The sequence below is a fragment of the Talpa occidentalis genome, unplaced genomic scaffold, assembly GCF_014898055.3.
Source record: "Talpa occidentalis isolate TD23 unplaced genomic scaffold, MPIMG_talOcc4v2.1 talOcc4.4, whole genome shotgun sequence".
NCBI lineage: Eukaryota > Metazoa > Chordata > Mammalia > Eulipotyphla > Talpidae > Talpa > Talpa occidentalis.
Genome location: NW_023604295.1, coordinates 75326432 through 75344641, shown reverse-complemented (window position 1 = coordinate 75344641; position 18210 = coordinate 75326432). Strand labels below are relative to the sequence as shown.

General features: G+C 34.2%; 1 long non-coding RNA gene across 1 annotated transcript in view; it reads left to right on the top strand.

Moving 5' to 3' along the window:
* Positions 1–5518: 5518 nt before the first annotated feature.
* LOC129146753 (uncharacterized) overlaps positions 5519–18210 on the top strand; it is a 123616-nt gene continuing 110924 nt past the window's right edge. Inside the window, exons 1-2 of the long non-coding RNA XR_008553919.1 lie at positions 5519–5645; positions 8027–8159. This is a non-coding gene — a long non-coding RNA (uncharacterized LOC129146753). The remainder of the gene's footprint in view (positions 5646–8026; positions 8160–18210) is intronic.

The window sequence follows — 18210 nt, the reverse complement described above, 5'->3', positions numbered from 1 at the left end:
TAAAGTTCTGCTATGAGTGAAGCCATCTGATATTTTTCTTTTTCTTTCTGGCTTATTTCGCTGAGCATGATGCCTTCCAGAGCCATTCATGTTGCTGCAAATTCCATGAGTTTATCTTTTTTTGATAGCTGAGTAATATTCCATTGTGTATATATACCACATCTTTTTGATCCAGTCATCTATTTTTGGGCATTTGGGTTGTTTCCATAGCTTACCTATTGTAAATAGTACTCCTATAAACATGGGGGTGTTGGTGCCCTTTTGAATTAATGTTTCTGTGTTCTTTGGGTAAATACCTAGGAGTGGAATTGCTGGATCATATGGAAGTTCTATCTTTAGTAGGTTGAGGAATTCCCACACAGCTTTCCATAGTAGTTGGACCATTTTGCACTCCCACTAGCAGTGCAGGAGAGTTCCTTTTTCTCCACATCCTCGCCAACATTTGTTGTTGCTAGTTTTTTAATATGTGCCATTCTCACTGGTATAAGATGGTTTCTCATTGTACTTTTGATTTGCATTTCCCTGATTACAAGTGATGTTGCACATTTTTTCATATGCCTGTTGGCCATTTGTATTTCCTCTTTGGAGAAGTTTCTTTTTAGCTCTTCTGCCCATTTTTTGACTGGATTATTTACTTTGTTTTTGTTGAGTCTAATCTGCTCTGTAGATTTTTGTGATCAGTCCTTTATCATTAGTGTTGACCACACACAATTTTAAGCCACTCATATCTTTATATCCAACTACTCAGTTGAATTCAGGACTAGTATACTCAATCACCAACTGGACAACTCCTTTCTGATGTCATTCTGGTACCTTAGAGTCAAAATTTCTAGATCTAGTATTTGTGTCTTTCCCATACTGTGATTTTTAAATACACTCCTTATTAAAGTCAGTAATCATTTAAGCCAGAAGTCTCAACTTACTTTTCCCCTTGCATCATGTCTACAAGTAACAGAGACTTTGAGTAGAAATGACTTAAACATGATCATTTATTTTGTCTTATTGGTGTCCTCAGTGACTCAGAGTCTTGTAGTTCATTCTCTTTATTTTCTAAAATGGAGACATCAAAAGAGCAGATAGACATCCAATAACCATGTCTGTAATTCTGGCAACAGTTAAAAGGAAGATTTTTTTTTTTTAAGAAGAGATAATTTGTTTTAAAGGAGCACACTATCCATATTGGAAGTAGGAATTGTTTCCTAATGCTTCTGCACAATATACTTTATTTTTCATCCCATTACCCTGAAGTTAGTTACATGGTTTCCATAACTACCAAGACTAGGAAATTATGTCTTTATCTAGATGGTCTTGTTCTCATCCAAAAATCAATAAGGAAGAAAAGAACAATATAATATATATTTTAATTTTAGTTTTATTGAAGCATATTTGGCATATAAAATATGTGATATTTAAGTAATGCATCATTTTGATTTGATATATGTATACATTGTCAAAGGATATCTCCATCTAGTTTAATTAACACATCCTTTATCTCACATATTTGTCTTTTTGGTGATTTAATGAGAGGTCTCTTATATATTTTATCATATAAATTATAATTTTAACAATGTCATATCATTTTCCTCTTATCCATTCCTACTGTTCCATTTCCACTGCTGTGACATCATTCCAAAATAGCTAATAAACGTGTTCTTCACGACTATGCATTGGAGCAAAGAAAGTTTGTTCAATAAATGGTGCTGGGAAAACTGGGTCGCTACATGCAAAAGAATGAAGCTTGACCACTACCTCACACCATACACAAAAATCAACTCAAAATGGATTAAAGAACTAGACATAAGACCTGAAACCATAAAATACATAGAAGGAAATATAGGCGAAACACTACGGGATTTGCACATCAAAGACATCTTTACAGACACATCACCCAAAGCAGTGATAGTGAAGAGAAAGATAAACAGCTGGGACTACATCAAATTAAAGAGCTTCTGCACAGCAAAAGAGACAATAACAAAAACAAAGAGAAACCCCACCAACTGGGAGAACATTTTTGCACACAACACTAATGATAAAGGACTGATCACAAAAATCTGCAAAAAGCTGATGAGACTCAGCAACAACAAAGAAAATAATCCAGTCAAAAAATGGGCAGAAGAGCTAAAAAGAAACTTCTCTGAAGAGGAAATGCAAATGGCCAACAGACATATGAAAAAATGTTCAACATCACTTGTAATCAGGGAAATGCAAATCAAAACTACCATGAGATACCATCTCACACCAGTGAGAATGGCACATATTAAAAAAACTAGCAACAACAAATGTTGGCGAGGATGTGGAGAAAAAGGAACTCTTGTGCACTGTTGGTGGGAGTGCAAACTGGTCCAACCACTATGGAGAGCTGTGTGGAGATTTCTGGACCTACTAAACATAGAGCTTCCATATGATCCAGCAATTCCACTCCTAGGTATTTACCCAAAGGACACAGAAACATCAATTCCAAAGAGCACCTGCACTCCTATGTTTATAGCAGCACTGTTTACAATAGCTAAGCTTTGGAAACAACCCAAATGCCCAAAAATAGATGACTGGATCAAGAAGATGTGGTACATATATACCATGGAATATTACTCAGCATTCAAAAAAGATAAACACATGCAATTTGCAGCAACATGGATGGCACTGGAAAGGATCATGCTCAGCGAAATAAGCCAAAAAGAAAAAGAAAAATACCGGATGGTCTCACTCATAGCAGGAATCTAGAAAACTTAAATAAGGGACCAGGAAAATGAATACAAGAAAGTGAAAATCAAAATCAACAAAAAACTATGAACCAGAGACACTTTTTGGGGTGGGGGGCGGGAGGGGAAGGATTGGGGTCAGAATGGGGCGTTTGCAATTGTATGGGGGAATATAAAAATAAAATTTAATATTTAAAAAAAAAAAAAAAAAAAAACGTGTTCTTCACATTACCAATAAAGTCAACTTTCTTTAACACATTCCTAATGATTTGACATCTTAGCTCAAAATCTTTCCTTCACTGCTCCATATTACAACATCTGCATTTCGGGTTAGAAAGAGCAAGATTGTATGCTGTAATGAAAATAATCTAATTACATAAATTTAACTCCCAATGATTTTTGTACTTATCTTCTTGTCACATCAAATTAGTTGCAATCTATTGAGGTTAATGTTCATTTATTTCTGTTTCTAGATTTGTACATGCTGGATTTTTTTCTTACATGAAATATTTTCCTTATCAATCTGACGAATGTCTATACATCCTTCAAGTTCCAGTTTAGATATTACATTCCTAATGTTTGGGGTTTTTTAAATTTATTTTTTAAAGATTTGTTTATTTATGCATACAAGAGTTGGGGTACAGGCCAGAGATGCAGGGGGTGAGAGGATTCACCAGAGACAGAGTGGGGAACAGAACAGGCAGACTGACTGAAGTACACTGCTGAGGGGAGCAGTGGGTGAGACAGGAGAGGTCTGCTGTGCCATCTGGGTTGCTCCCTGGCCAGCCGGGGATTGAATTTATGCTGCAGAGGCTGTGGTTAGTTTCATAATGCGGTCCTTAACCCCTTGCGACACCAGGGAGGACCTAATGTTTGTTTTTTAAAGCAGGATGAGTTGCCCACTTTCATCTTCATACTCCCATAAAGCATTATTATCTTATATACATCGTCCAATCTAGGGTAGGACATAATCTGTTGTTTTACAGACAAAATGTTAAATGTCTTTTCTCTTAGAAAATGAATGTCATAGTATGTTGCTGGATTTATGGGCCAATACAGATACAATATAGTACATTTTCAACAAAAGTTTGTCAAATTGTTAGATATATAAATATATGCTGGAATATAAAGACCATAACTACTCATATCAATCAATGTCTCAAACAGTAAAAATACTAAAAACATATAGACTGTTTATTCAAATCTGTACTTGAAGGAGAAGGATCTGAGTTAATTATCTTTTATTTACTAATTTCCTTTTGTTGATGTTAAACAAGATTTTTATTTGTTAAGTGAAGACAATCCTGATGAGACTTAAGGAATTCCATTTCCTAGAAATAAAAGCATTCCTAGCATAGAAGAGAACAATATGTACAGGCCAGTGAACTCTTCCAGGAGCACTGTGTAGGTTTCCAGTACAGTCCTCCCCTACCTGCCATCTGTTGAGCTGAAGAAGGCTCTTTAGAACTGACCCTCTAATTTAATATGATCTGGGGCATAGGTTAAAAAATTATAACAGCTCAATATATACTTCGAAACTTCGTCATTCACAATATGTCTTTGATGATTGTATATCTGGCATTTCTTCAGTTTACAAGACTTCAAAGAAAGTAGATTGAATAGTGTCTCTCAGTTTAATCATTTTGTCCCAGAACCTCAGTTAAGGCACCAAATTTCCTTCATATTATGGTGATGAACAAGAAAGTTATTTATTCCACAGACATCACAGAGCTAATCAGGAGATTCTCTTAGTCTGAATTCCATATTCTATATTCAGTTTTTCCTTATCCATTGTGTCTCTAAGGTAGAATTGCCAGAAACTCAACTTGACATCATAGCATTTCTTACTCCCAGCATGCTCTTTTATTTTGGCATTCATCACAAAGCTTCATCGCTGTTCACAGGTACATCGGGCCAATGAACATCACCTGGCCATAAACAAAGAAAAAGTGATCCATCGATCCCTTAAGAACAATTTGTATTTAATCTTGACATTGAAGTTCCCCTGAAATAAAGTCTTATTGTTTAACAATTAGTAAAAGAAGTTATCAAACGGTATGTGTGTGTGATAGTATAAGCTGAAATCAGTCCTTATATAATGATTTAAATTTCAGAAAAAATTACTTTCCATCTGAGTTGTTAATAAGATCTAAGAATAGATTTGAACTAAAATGACTAAAAATGACAAATGCCACAATGTGGAATTCATCTTTGCATTTTTGAAGGTCAAGGCAAATTTTAATGCAGCACAATATATTTCTCTAACAAGCAGATTTTAGCATGGTAAAATTGAAAGGACTGTTACAATGGTCAAATCAGAGTTTAAATTATTATGCAATGGAACTGTCATTAAAAATGTCAAGGAGAAAACTCATTTTTCCTAGGGTATGTCACAGACTATTCTGTTTCTTCCCTGTGATTTTTCTTTTCCTTTTTAAAAGTGTATCCAAAATTATAGACAACCATATAATCTACAACATTGTGATTTTGTTTGTTTTTTTGTTGGTACTCTGTTTGGGCCCAATTCTTTTGTAAGATTCAATCAAAACAAATTACTCAAAAAAATGATACAAATTAAAACGGCCAATTACTAAAATTATTATTAGAAACAGTGGCACTAAATAGCTATCAAATTGTTATCAATACTGATTCTTGAATGCTAGAGACTGGCAGCAAGCAATTCAGGGCCCAGCACTGCACCACAAACCAACTTTGAACAATGCTGGTTTATATAATCACAAGTGCAGAACACAGCTTCTCTGGACATACACATTCTGAGTTAATCTTCTATGTTCTATCATATTCAAAGTTGGCTTAAGTCTATAGAGCAGATCACCAAGGTTATAAATGGATTTTTTTCACTGACCTCACCATACTACTCCAGATGACCAAATATGGGTCATTGGTATTTTTGTCACTGATATTGGTTGGTCTGGCCCATGGGAGGTAAATGTATTTTTTAAATTACAGGTATTTAATGAAATTTTAAAAGCAATAAGGAATATCTTACAATACATACCAAGATTTTCTTTAACAGGGCTGATCTAATTTATTCCTTGTTCAAATGCTATATTACATTTTAAATTAAGAGGCATCTTATTCCTGCAGGTAGAATTTTAGGATCAATTATAGCTACCTTGTATTTTAGAAGGTACTTCAGTATGATTATATTAATTTAAACATAAAAATCTGGCTACTTATGCAGGAGTTGAAGTATGAAAGAGCTTCTCAATAGGCTCCTTATTTTAAGCCTTACCAACCAAATTACAGTGTAATTGCTTTTATTTGATCTTTTCCTATCGAAAAACTGCCTTGAGGGTGCATGTTTCACTCCATTTAATTTGATCAAAGAAAGAGAAGTCCAGGAGTTTTTCAAAGAACTTCCAGATTCAAAGTGGTAAAGAATATCCTATGTATTTTTACTACTCCATATGGACAAGTAATTTACACTGATTTTTAGAAAAGAATGGAAGGAAAGAAAACAAAGAATAAAAAAGGATGCATTTAGTGTTTAGCTTTGCAGTAAGTGTACTTAACTTCATATTGTGAAGACAACACATGGTATTTGAAGAATACTGTTATATTTATCGTGATTCTATTATCAATCACATGAAATCTTTACCTTTAGCTTTAGTCTGTTTAAATGTTACTTTGTACTTAATCCTATGATGATAATAATTATAAAATAGTATTATTGTCAAAATATAAGTTATGTACCAAAACCTGACTTTACTAATTTACTTAAAACAAAATTTACTCCGTATGAAAACTAATATTGATACATTTAGCACTATCCAGGAATCAAGTTTAGAGAATGCATATGATTATCTTTGTTGATTAATTATTCTAAATATCTCATCTATAGTTTGTCTTTACATTTAATTCTTGAGTAGTATTTTAAGTGTTTAATACTGCAGAGTAGTTTGTGTGCTAAATTTTTTTTCTGCAATGAATTTGGCAGTTATTGTATTTTATTTTAGTATTTTATTTTATTTTTGGCAAATAAAAAACAAATGAAAAATGAGGATGATTGTTTATACATAATCAGGTTGAATAAGAGAAGAGTAGGATAATTTTCATAATCCTCACTAGCTGTAAGTAGACACACCTGCACATCTCAACTGATAGTTTGCAATGCCCTGGGATTTTCTCAAGGATCTGATTTTACTCATTTAATGAACTGTATGTTAATTGTTCAGCCATTTCTAGTGACTTACTAGGGTAAGTCACTAAGTGACTCAGAATTTATAATGAACTTCTCAGAACCAGAGAGCAGCTATATTTTAACTGAAAATCGTGACCACCACTTATTTTCAAGCAAAGAAAGGGGGAGGGCACTAGTTCAATCCCAGAGACATTTATTAAGTGTTTATATATTGGAGAGTATTAACTCTAGCCTAGATTGTTGTAATTTTGTAAGACAAGAGGAAATCGAATATAATGGACTATCTGCTTGACCTTTGTCCTTCAGGCAAATCTTGTTCAGTGTAAAAACTTGTCATTGAAGCTGTCATAAGGTGTCCATTTCTTACGTTAGTAAGGAATGTGTGTTAATCCAGCAAGAATACGTTACAGAGATACCAGCATCTCTCTAATGCTATTGAGGTAGATAGAGACTCAGGGACTATCTTCAACTTGAGATCATATTAGAAGAGGTTTAGACTCATTTAATTTTGTTTGTCTTATTTTTATGCTCAGTAATGCTCCCTTGTTTATATTTTTAAATAAATTTCATTTTTCATCTTTTTTTTAAATGTTTTTCTTTATAATTGGGGAACAACACTTCTTTACACCCTGAATATGATCCAGAGGGTATAGGATCACATCCCTACAGATGTATGTTGCCACTACACACCCACCACCAAGACACCTAAAGTCTTCCTCCGTAGTCCAGTGGACTCATTCCCCTCTCATCTTTGTTCTACACCTTCTCTTGCCCACTCCGGTGGCACCAATTTTACAGTCAGAATTCTAGGGTTTGTTTTTCATTTGTTGTTGTCTCTTTCTTTGTTTAATGTTAGCCTGAATTTAGGAAAAAATTTATCCCAAAGAAAATTAAACTTTAAAATGTCACTATCACTGCAGTTCAATTTTGAGGTTGCTTTTACTTAGTTCTGTTCAATAAGATAGAAAGGCACTCATAATGAACTTGAGAGTCCATTTTCTTTCTTTTAGCAGAAAATGTTAGCATCAATTTTGAATGGACTGCATTAGAGCTTTAATTTTTGCACTACTGTTTCAAATTAGAGAGAATTTCTAAAAATAAACACTTATTTAGGGAAAAACATTCGTTGGATGTGTTCTCAAAATCTCTTGTATTTTGTCAGGAAAACTTAACTCATTGCATCAAATGAGGAAAAGTAAATGTGCTTCCCAGAGAGAAAACATTGTTTATACATGGAATTTTAGGTATGACAACAGGGTTGCCAGGAATACTTGAAGCAATCATCAAAATACAAGGTATGTATTTCATGCCAGGGACTACTTGAAACGCTCCATCTTCCCTGTCATCACCCAAAGTTTCATAACTTCTTATGGCATTACAGGCTTGGCAATATGCTCATTTCCCTCCATTCCAAGTTAGTTTCCTTATTGTATATCACCAAATAATATATGACAGGAATGTGGATTTCTATGCAGAAAATAGTATCCGTTATTATATAAGTAGTGGGTAAAAATTTAGATAAAGCCAATGTTCAGACATGGTAGGACAGATACATATATATATTGCAATTTTGTGAGTTATACCTTTTTTTTCCCACATAGACTCTTTTTTGGGAACCTCCATAATTTCTAAATCTTTGTACTCTGTTCTTCTAAATAATTTTTTCTTCTTGTTAACTTCCACTTCCCTCTTTATAGCATGCTTGTGTTCATTCAAAGGTCCTTAATGAACAGGAACTGGCCAAATTCTCTTTAGAAATTGAGATCTCACTCTCAAGTACATATTTGTTTTATTCATCAATATATTAAAATTTAGACAAAGATATCTCTTTAGATTATAAAGCACAACATCCAATATTTAAAATAGAACAATATACCCTGGTAATTTTGTGAAACTTCTTATAAAATCATATCAGATGATATTCCAAGTTGTCTCATTGTACTTAAGATCACTAAAATTGACTATAAAACCTCAGCAATAAATAATATTAAAAATGCAATAAAATGCCACTGTAGCCATATTATGTTTCAAAATAGTAACTGAAATAATAGTCATGACAATACAGGAATTAAGGGAATGTACACAGTTTCTAAATGTTATTAAAATATCTAAAATCATTCATTGCCCTTAAAAAATAACATAACCCATTCACTCTTCTAGGACCTGAAGCATTAGGGAAAACCTGGTAGGAACTTCAATTTACTGGATTAAGCTATTGGTTCCCTGTGTCTGGGGTGGAGAGATGTGCAGTGATGGCTACAATTTCCCCAGGCAGTGTAGGTTTTCCATTAGAATTAGCAAGTTCCTGCAGCTTTGGCAATGCCATGAGAGCAGCTCCCTTATGTTTGAATCAAAGAGAAGAACAGGCACACACACACACACACACACACACAAAAAAAAAAAAAAAAAAAAAAAAAAAAACCTGAACAAGGAAATAGATCCAGAAAACTAAGAACACAATGATAAAATCAAACCTCTATCTACCAATAACAATTGTAAATGCAAATGGACTGAACTCACCAATCAAAAGGAACAGAGTGGCTGGTTGATCAGAAAACAAAATCCAACTTCCTGTTGTCTCCAGGAAATGACCTAAGCTCTATGGATGAACAGATATTTGGCTTGTTCCAATGTTTCCAGAATCAAACAGAAGAGTTTGGTCTTCTAATACAGAGAGATCAGGGGCAAAAAATGTTCTAAAGTGTATTTATAAACTGTTATAAACAACAACAAAATTTGAAACATAGTATATAGCACCAATAAAAAGGACAAAAATCATATGATCATCTAATAAATGTAGAGAAATTATTTGACAAGATTCCATGTCCTTTTATGATAAGGATCTTTATTCAACTGGAGCAGAAGAAACATACTTCAATGTAATTGAGGCCATATATTATCCACAGCTAATATCATACTCAATGATATAAAACTGAAAACTTTAACATTTTTAGAGACACATTTGCTTATGGGCTATTATCAGATACATGAATAAATATATATTTAGCAAAACAGTTTTGTGGAGAATCTTAGTTATGGTTATGACAGGTACTAGTGAATATGATTTTGAAGGAAAGAATATAGTGATTTTTAATGTTCAGAAATGGTACATTTATGATTTTTTTTCCATCAGAATCCTTTGAAACTGAGCAAACAGTGAGTTTATGCAGATTTAGCTGTGAGCAGTATATGAAATTGCTAATGTCACTGAATTCATGAGAGAAACCATCTCCCCATCTTAATTTATACAGAGACTTATCTCTGAGATATAAAAGATGATAGGAGCCAAGAGATAAAACTCTGAATACCCAATAATACAGAGTAGAGAAACAAACAACAAAGATTAAGCACAGACCTCAAATATCATATTTCACTTATAAAAAATCCAAAAAATTGTGTTTACTTTGCAACATAGGGTAGCAGGGATTCTAAAAGCCTTTGTCAGATGAATAACTTTTATTATGCTACCTATATTTGTTCTCTTTGGTATTTGAATAAGATGGGGAATAGTTGTCCGTCTCTATAACATGTGAAAATCACAATAATAACCTTGTGGCTTTATGTAGCTGTTTGACTACTTTCAATATATCCCCATGTCCCAAAGATTTTGAAGCATACAGTCATTCACAACTGTCACAACATGGACATCATCATAATAACCAGGAAACTTTTTTTTTAATGGGTGAAATTTAGCGAAGGTTTTTTTGGTTTTGTTTTTCTTTTTTTATTAAATTTTTTTCTTATATCGTTGTACTCCCCATAGTTCTCCCACAACTATTTTCACCCCTGAACCATCAGCATATTCCCTTGTGTCCATCCCTCCCCTATATTGGCCCATTTTGCTTCAGTTCTATGGTTGGCTTGCTAGTTTTGACATTTTCTTGACCTGCTGTTTTAACCAGGAACTTTTTTTTTACTTTTTAAAAAGATTTATTTTGTTTTTTTATGAATGAAAAAACTGAGGTGCAGGCCAAAGGTGCGGGGTAGGAGGTGAAAGAATTCACAGAGCAGAGAGCAGAACAAGCAGATCTACTAAAATACACTCTAAGGAGAGCAGCAGGGGAGACCAGAGAGGTCTGCTGCACCATGAGGGTTACCTCAGCACTATAGCATAATAGTGCTGAGAGTTAGCCCCTACACTACCAGGGAGGCCCCGGTAACCAGGAACATTTTTTAAATTATAAATTCACAACTTTTAGGGTCTGATGCAATAGAAATAATATTAAGAATCTCTATTTTTTCCTCAAATAATTCTTGGAAAATGTGTTCACATTATCTTCCAGTTTGCTATTAAATCTGTTTCTATGGGATGTATAAGCTTGACTATTAAGATTGTCTTGGTTGTAAACACAGGAGAGTTCTCAGTCCTAGCGTAGTTTTTCACTAAACCATGAACTCCTAGAAAGCATGTCTCCTTCATCCTTTTCACCAGTGTCTAGGATTTTGTCCAGTATTCAGTAAATATTAATTTGATAACTCTAGTATACCAACAAATCAACATAACTTCTTATATTAAGTGACATGTTATCTCTTTCCATAGTCCCAAATTAAGGGACATACAACACTAAAACACTTTGTGTAACAAAAATTAAATTTTGTTTAACTAGTTTGTTAAATATCAGTTATTTCAAAGATAAGACAAAAGCATATAGATACATGAAATTCTAAGTATCCTTTGCCTATATCTTGTCACATCCTCCATCAGCCAATCATCTGTCTTTTCAAATGGTGTTTCTTTTTTCCTTCCTATGTTAAAGATATGAGTTGAACTTCTTTTGGCATTTAAATGATGAGACATTAAAGGATCTCTGCCAATTGTTCCTTCACCCACCACACCAAAAAATGAAATTGGGTTATACAATATATTTAGTTACTTAGTTTTCATTTTAAGTATGGGCTTTATGAAATTAACTAAGAGAATGTTCCTAGAGTAAACAATATATAGACATTTCTAAATAACAGATTTACATCATCAAGTTATTTAGCCTTTACCCATAGAGACAACCAACAATGTTGTAGCCATTAAGCATATTTAGTAGTTCCTGGGTTTTAAATGATATCTGACCAAGTGACTATTTTTCTCCTGCGACATGTGGCTATCTGCTCTCCTCGGGAATTGGGAATGTTTTCTCTAAAATGATTTTGTCCTTATCCATTTTGAATTCTCTACCTAAAGATATACTTTAGTGTATTTTTGTTTGTAATTCCTCTGTATCTTGTGGCATTTTATCTAACTTAATCCAGGATTTTGTCTGAAAAATACTGCCTGGCTAAAATTAAGCAATCACTGGCTCACTTCAGGAAATGATTAGTGTAATATATGAAGATAAAACACATTTTTTTCGGAAAGGAACAAAATTGATTGGGAGCTGAAAAACATGTCTGTGATTGTTACCTATTATCTGAAGATTTGTGACTATGAATGGTAGCCTACTTGGTTCATGAAAAGTCTGTGTATGGGTAACTGTGACAACAGTAGATCTGAAAGAGACCAGCTTTTGGTTACATCAAAATTGAGCTGACCATGGATGTAATTAGCATTGAAGGGCTGTGGCTGCAGATGGCTGTAGGGATATAAACCTGGCGGAAATAATGACAGGGCTGGAACTCAGCAGTAAGTCTTCATAATTTTTTTTTTTAATTTTCTTTCGTTCTTTTTTTTCATGAAAGCTCTAAACTTGGAAAATTGTGCCACCTGGAGATTTGTCATAAATGTCAACTGAAATATTAATCGAGCCACCAACAGAGAATAACAACTTTTGATTTTCTTGTGTTTTGCAATTGATCTCTCAAATTTTAGGAATATAATCCAAAAAATAGTTTTTATATATTGAGCAATCAACTCTGCCCAAATAAAATGTTACTGTGATTGTTTTTTTTTCTGATTTGTCCTTCAGAACAGAAATCTGTATGTTCTTATCAAAAACACCCAAATACAGCCAAAATGAGATATTTGTAGAGTAAACTGGAAAAAAATAATTACAAAAGCAAATCAGAATTGTAAACCACCCCCATCCCCAAATACAGAAAGAATAATGATACTTCAAGTTACCCATAACCCGAACTCTCAGGGGGTAAATTTTGTTTCTTTGAAGTTATATTTATGGATTTAAAACCTTTTATTTTCATTTCAGACTTTGGAAGTTAAGGAAATCCCCATATTAGAAAGGGATATGCAAACTGCTCAAGCACAGTATTTTTGAAGTTATTATATTTTCAAATAACTTATTGCATTCCAAGAATAGAATTTAATAGTTAACCTCTTGTGAGTTCATGAAATTTAACACCAATAAGATTTCATCCAAATTTATTTGATGAAAAATTGTTTTCACCAAAAATCTGTTTAAACTTTGAAGAGAAGTAAACTCTCTGGCATAAGGAATTTTCCATGTTTGCTACAAATTTTAAATTAGAAATGCATTTTTGACACCACGTTTGCTTGCTTCAAAAATATTCATATCTTGAATTACATATCTTGCAAATATATTTATTATTGATTTTCAAGTTGCTATATTTTGCTGTTTCCCTTTGCATCTGTCAAGTATTTTGTTTTATATAGGCAAGCATCGTCAATTCAACCTGTAGAAGAAGGGAAAAAAAAAGCATATTCATTATGTCCAAGTGAATAATAGCAACATAAAAATTCTAAATATTCCTAGATGCTGACAATTTCAAGTATGTCATATAAAAATGATGTCCTGCTATTTGTTCAAAGAATTCATATGAATTTCATTATTTTATAAGAAAAATCGAGGCTTGTGTTTTTAACTCTTACTGACTAAAAATAGGCAGAAATTTCTTATTCTTCAGAAAAATAATGTTAAGCCAAGATAACTTTTGGTGCACATTAAACATTACAAAGGTTAATAAATGCCACACTACAATGGATCAGTCAATATTTAAGCCTCTTCTAAAAGGCAAAGTTCATGTGCACTAGGGCAAGGGAAAAAGCAGCTTCATAAATATTTTAATTATTTCAGAGCTGAAATAAGGGTATATCGAATGACTTGTAAACCATGGGAACTATTTTATTTTTACATAGTGTCTGGCATCAATACAGACTTCTGAACATCCTGCATTTTAGAAACAGCACATCTTCTATCATAAACAAACAAAACTTTTTGTTTGAATTTTCAATTTCTTTTAGAAAGTGCTCTTCAAATTATGGAATGAACTGAGCAGTCTGCCTTCTGGGAACATGTGACACTTCTCACTTCCATAGATTGCCTCATAATGCCAGTTGCGGAATTGAAAGAATTGAAGCAGCAGCAGCAGCAGCACACTATTTGAATATTCACATTTCTTTGAAAGTTTTGTTGCAAGAATTGCTCACTTGACAAAAGCAAAAACCAAAAAAAGTCAGTGCTAGGAAAAAAGAGTTTCTCTCTGCTTTTCTGCTTCCCAATTGCCACAGGCAATTTGGTCATCCTGTAGTTGACCACCCAGAAAGACTTGGCTTTGGTCTCCTCCTAATTTGATGATTGACCCTGGAGGCCTTGAAACAGAGGTTGGCACTAGCTAAGATAAATAGACTGGAGAAAGAACCAAACAGAGGCATAACAGGAGTAAGCTAAAGAATGTCAATTTTCCTGAGACCCCAAGTTTAAAGAGGAGAGCAGGTTAGTGGGCCAGCCAACAGTTGATTGACTGAGGAGATAAGTCACCCTGGGAATTGGAGAAAAGGAATCTAAGTGCCATTAGGTTAAACAAAGGCTTTAGGTTAAACACTCTGTAAAAGTTGGTTGTTTGTTTTCAGACCAATAAAAAAAAAAAGTGCCTTTGACTTCCAAGAACCATTAACTCTGCTTTTGTCAGCAAGAGGCTCATCTCAGCCATTACAAATCTCCCAAGCCAAGCTGGGAAGAAGCTATTTAATCTTCAAACTGCCGTTAGTTTCTGAACTTTTACTTCCCTTTCAATTTATTATTCATTATTACTCAAATTTTAATCTGAAGGATACTCTTGACTTCTTTTTCAGCTATGTAAAAAATTCTAGCAAACTGGGTATGGTCTTGTTTTACATCAGAGTTTCGAAGCCAAGAGGGTCTTTGTCCTCTAATTCTGAGAACAGTGGAAAAGCCCTACTGTCTCCACTTTCACTAAAACCCATCACAGAAAATCCATATCAAAGACTCCTGGTGGGGAGGAAATGATGGCTCTCTCTTTTTTTTTTTTTTTAAGATTTATTTATTTATAAAAGCACTGGGTACAGTCAGAAGCACGGGAGGGTGAGAGAATTCACCAGAGCCAGAGTGAGGAACAGAACAGGCAGACTGACAAAGTGCACTGCTGGGGGGGAGCAGCAGGCGCGGCAAGAGAGGTCTGCCGCACCATGTGGGACCCTCGCCAGTGGCCAGGAATCGAACTGGCGCTGCAGAGGCTGCGGGCAGCTTTGCAGCCCAGCACTCAACCTCTGCGCCACCAGGAGAGGCCCCATGGAAATGATGGCTCTTAAAAAAAAAAAAAAAAAAGTGTACCAATTTTTCTATAATTCAAGCAACCAAAATTAAAGTGTAACTTGATAAATGGGAAAAACTTTAATGGGGGCATGGAATTAACAAAAAAAATTAATTAAAAATAATTTTAAAAAATAGAAAGAAAAAGAAAAGTTAGACATGATGAGGTTGTTTCATTTCTTCAGTTAATGCAAGAAGAGAACATAATGTCCAGACTGGAGGAGTGATTTCCTAATGCTACCCAGTAAGTTGATGATACCTGCCATACATCCTCTGACCCAGTGGGAACACTTGGTTGAGATGCTGCACGCATAAAATAATTCATTCTGTCTATGGTTTGGATGTTTAATGATTCAGCACGAGAAGCCTCCCCGTGCTATGTTTAGTATATTAGTTTCCTAGTGTTGCTATAACAAGTAACTTCAAACTTAGTGATTTAAGACACCAGAAATTTGTATCATTCTGGAGGTCAGACCAAAATGCATTTTAGATTGCTAAAACCAGTGTCAGCAAAGCTACACACCTTCTGGAGACTCCAGCCGGACACCCATTCCTTGCCATTTCCAGCTCCTAGAGGTCCCCTGCATTCTTGGCCTTCTAAACACCTCACTCTCAAGTCTTCTTCCACAATCATATCCTTTTTATATTCTAGACTTTCTGCCTCCCTTTAATAAGAACAATTATGGTCACATTGGGCCCATTGGGATAATTCAGTATAATCTCCCCGTGTTAAGATCCTTAATTATATCTCAAATCCTTTTGCAATTTAAAATGTTCACAAGCTTGAGGGATTAGGTCATGCTTAACTTTTGGGGACCATTATTTTGTTGACTACACATAATATAACACCAAAGAATGATCTGAAGATAAAAGACACGAATTTGACAAGAAAGCTTTGCTCCATGGTTTTGCTGTTCAAACATTAGCTCATTATAGATAACATTTTGACCATGTTATTGCAAATACTAGGAGTTATGGAAATTTATTTTTCTTATAAGAAAAATGAGGTAATGTTGGTTTACATCACTGTTTATATTTGGTGGTATAGGATCCCCCTTTCTGGTAATGTTACCATAGTGCTCATAACACCAAAGGACCCACAATTTATAAACCTATGATCTGCTATAATGTGAACCTGTTCCAATTAACAAATAAGAGGTCATAAAAATTCATCTTTGTAGTTCATTTGACCCATATGAAGAGCATTTAAAAATTTATTCTGATTGTAGAATCTACAAGAGAAATATAAGGTTAATTTTTATTCTGTTAGTTAGCATTGCAAAAATGTATACCCAAGTGTTCACCGGAATAAGAAAACTATTCCAGAATAAAAAAAAAAAAAAAAATATATATATATATATATATATATATATATATAGCATGAAAGAAATAAAATTCACAAAACTCTTGTGATTTTAGTGTAACTAGAATTTTTAACAGTTTCTTCCAGAACAATAAATTTGGCACAAAGGCAATTAGTTACCATTTGAAATGAATGAATTTTACCAGATACTATAATTTTTAAGATATTAAAATTTAGTAAAAGAAGAGGATATTTTGTATTTTATATAAAAGTAAAAAAATCTAACATTTTCAAGATTTTAAACTCTCAAATTATAAAAATATTTTGTACATGAACATGTAACATAGCAGTATTATTTATTATTATTTGAAATTTCAAGCTTCTAGTAGCAGTAGTTCTGAATAGCAAATGAGATAATGAAGTTTCTCTGCATAGTCCAGTTTAATGTTAGCTTAAAGGTTTTTTTTTTACTAGAAATATCCTAGTTATGGTCAAAAGAAGGTAGTCTGAATCATACACATAGAATGCTCCCTTGAATTCATTTTTTCTTTTAGTGGAATGTGTCATTAGGCCAGAAACCAAGTCTAATTAATTTTGAATTCCTTGCGCCAAGGTCAGGCAGAAGTTTTGGAATACTAAGTAGTTAAAAGGGAAAGAAAACAAATGTCTTTGAACTTAAAGTGAGGGGAGGAGGGCAGTGGTAAGGAAGGGTTTTTTTTCTTTTTAAGATTTTATTTATTTATACAAGCACTGGGGTATAGGCCAAAGGCGTAGGAGGGTGAGAGAATTCACCAGAGCCAGAGCAGGGAGCAGAACAGGCAGACTGACGAAGTACACTGCTGAGGGGCACAGCGGGCGTGGCAGGAGAGGTCTGCGCGCCATGTGGGACCTTCATCTGCAGCCGGGGATCGAACTGGTGCTGCAGAGACTGCGGGCAGCTTCACAACCCAGCGCTCAACCGGTGTGCCACCGGGGAGGCCCAAGAGGAAAGTTTAAACAGAAATTTTATTAGTTGATGTACAACTTTTTGGAGCCTTTCTACTCTTTGGATGAAGTAACTTATGAGAAATGTTTGATATGTTTTAAACCATGCTTTACTACTTTGTATTAGATAGATAGCTGCTTTTTTAGCTCCACAACAAAATTCCACAGACTGGGTTGATTAAACAACCAAAATATAGGCTATCATTTTGGAGACTGGAGGTCTGAGATCAAGCTCCCAGTCTGACCAACGTCTGGTGAAATCTCTCCCTAGCTCTTCCTGTCCCATCTGGCCTTTCCTTGGTGTGTGTACATGGAAATAGAGAGCGAGATCTCACTTTCTCTTCATATAGGGCCACTTAGTCTATTGGATTAAGACCCTACCTTATAACCTCATTTAACTTTAATTACCTTCTTTAAAATTCTATAGACAAATATTCACTTTGAAGGTTAGGAGTGCATTTTGGGTTAGAATTCAGTCCATAGCACTCCATCCTTCGCCTCCCAAAACTCATGTCTTCTCACATGCAAAATACATTAATTCTATCCTAATGACTTCAAGTCTTAAATAATTCCAGCATCAGTTCTAAAGTTCAAAGTCTCATC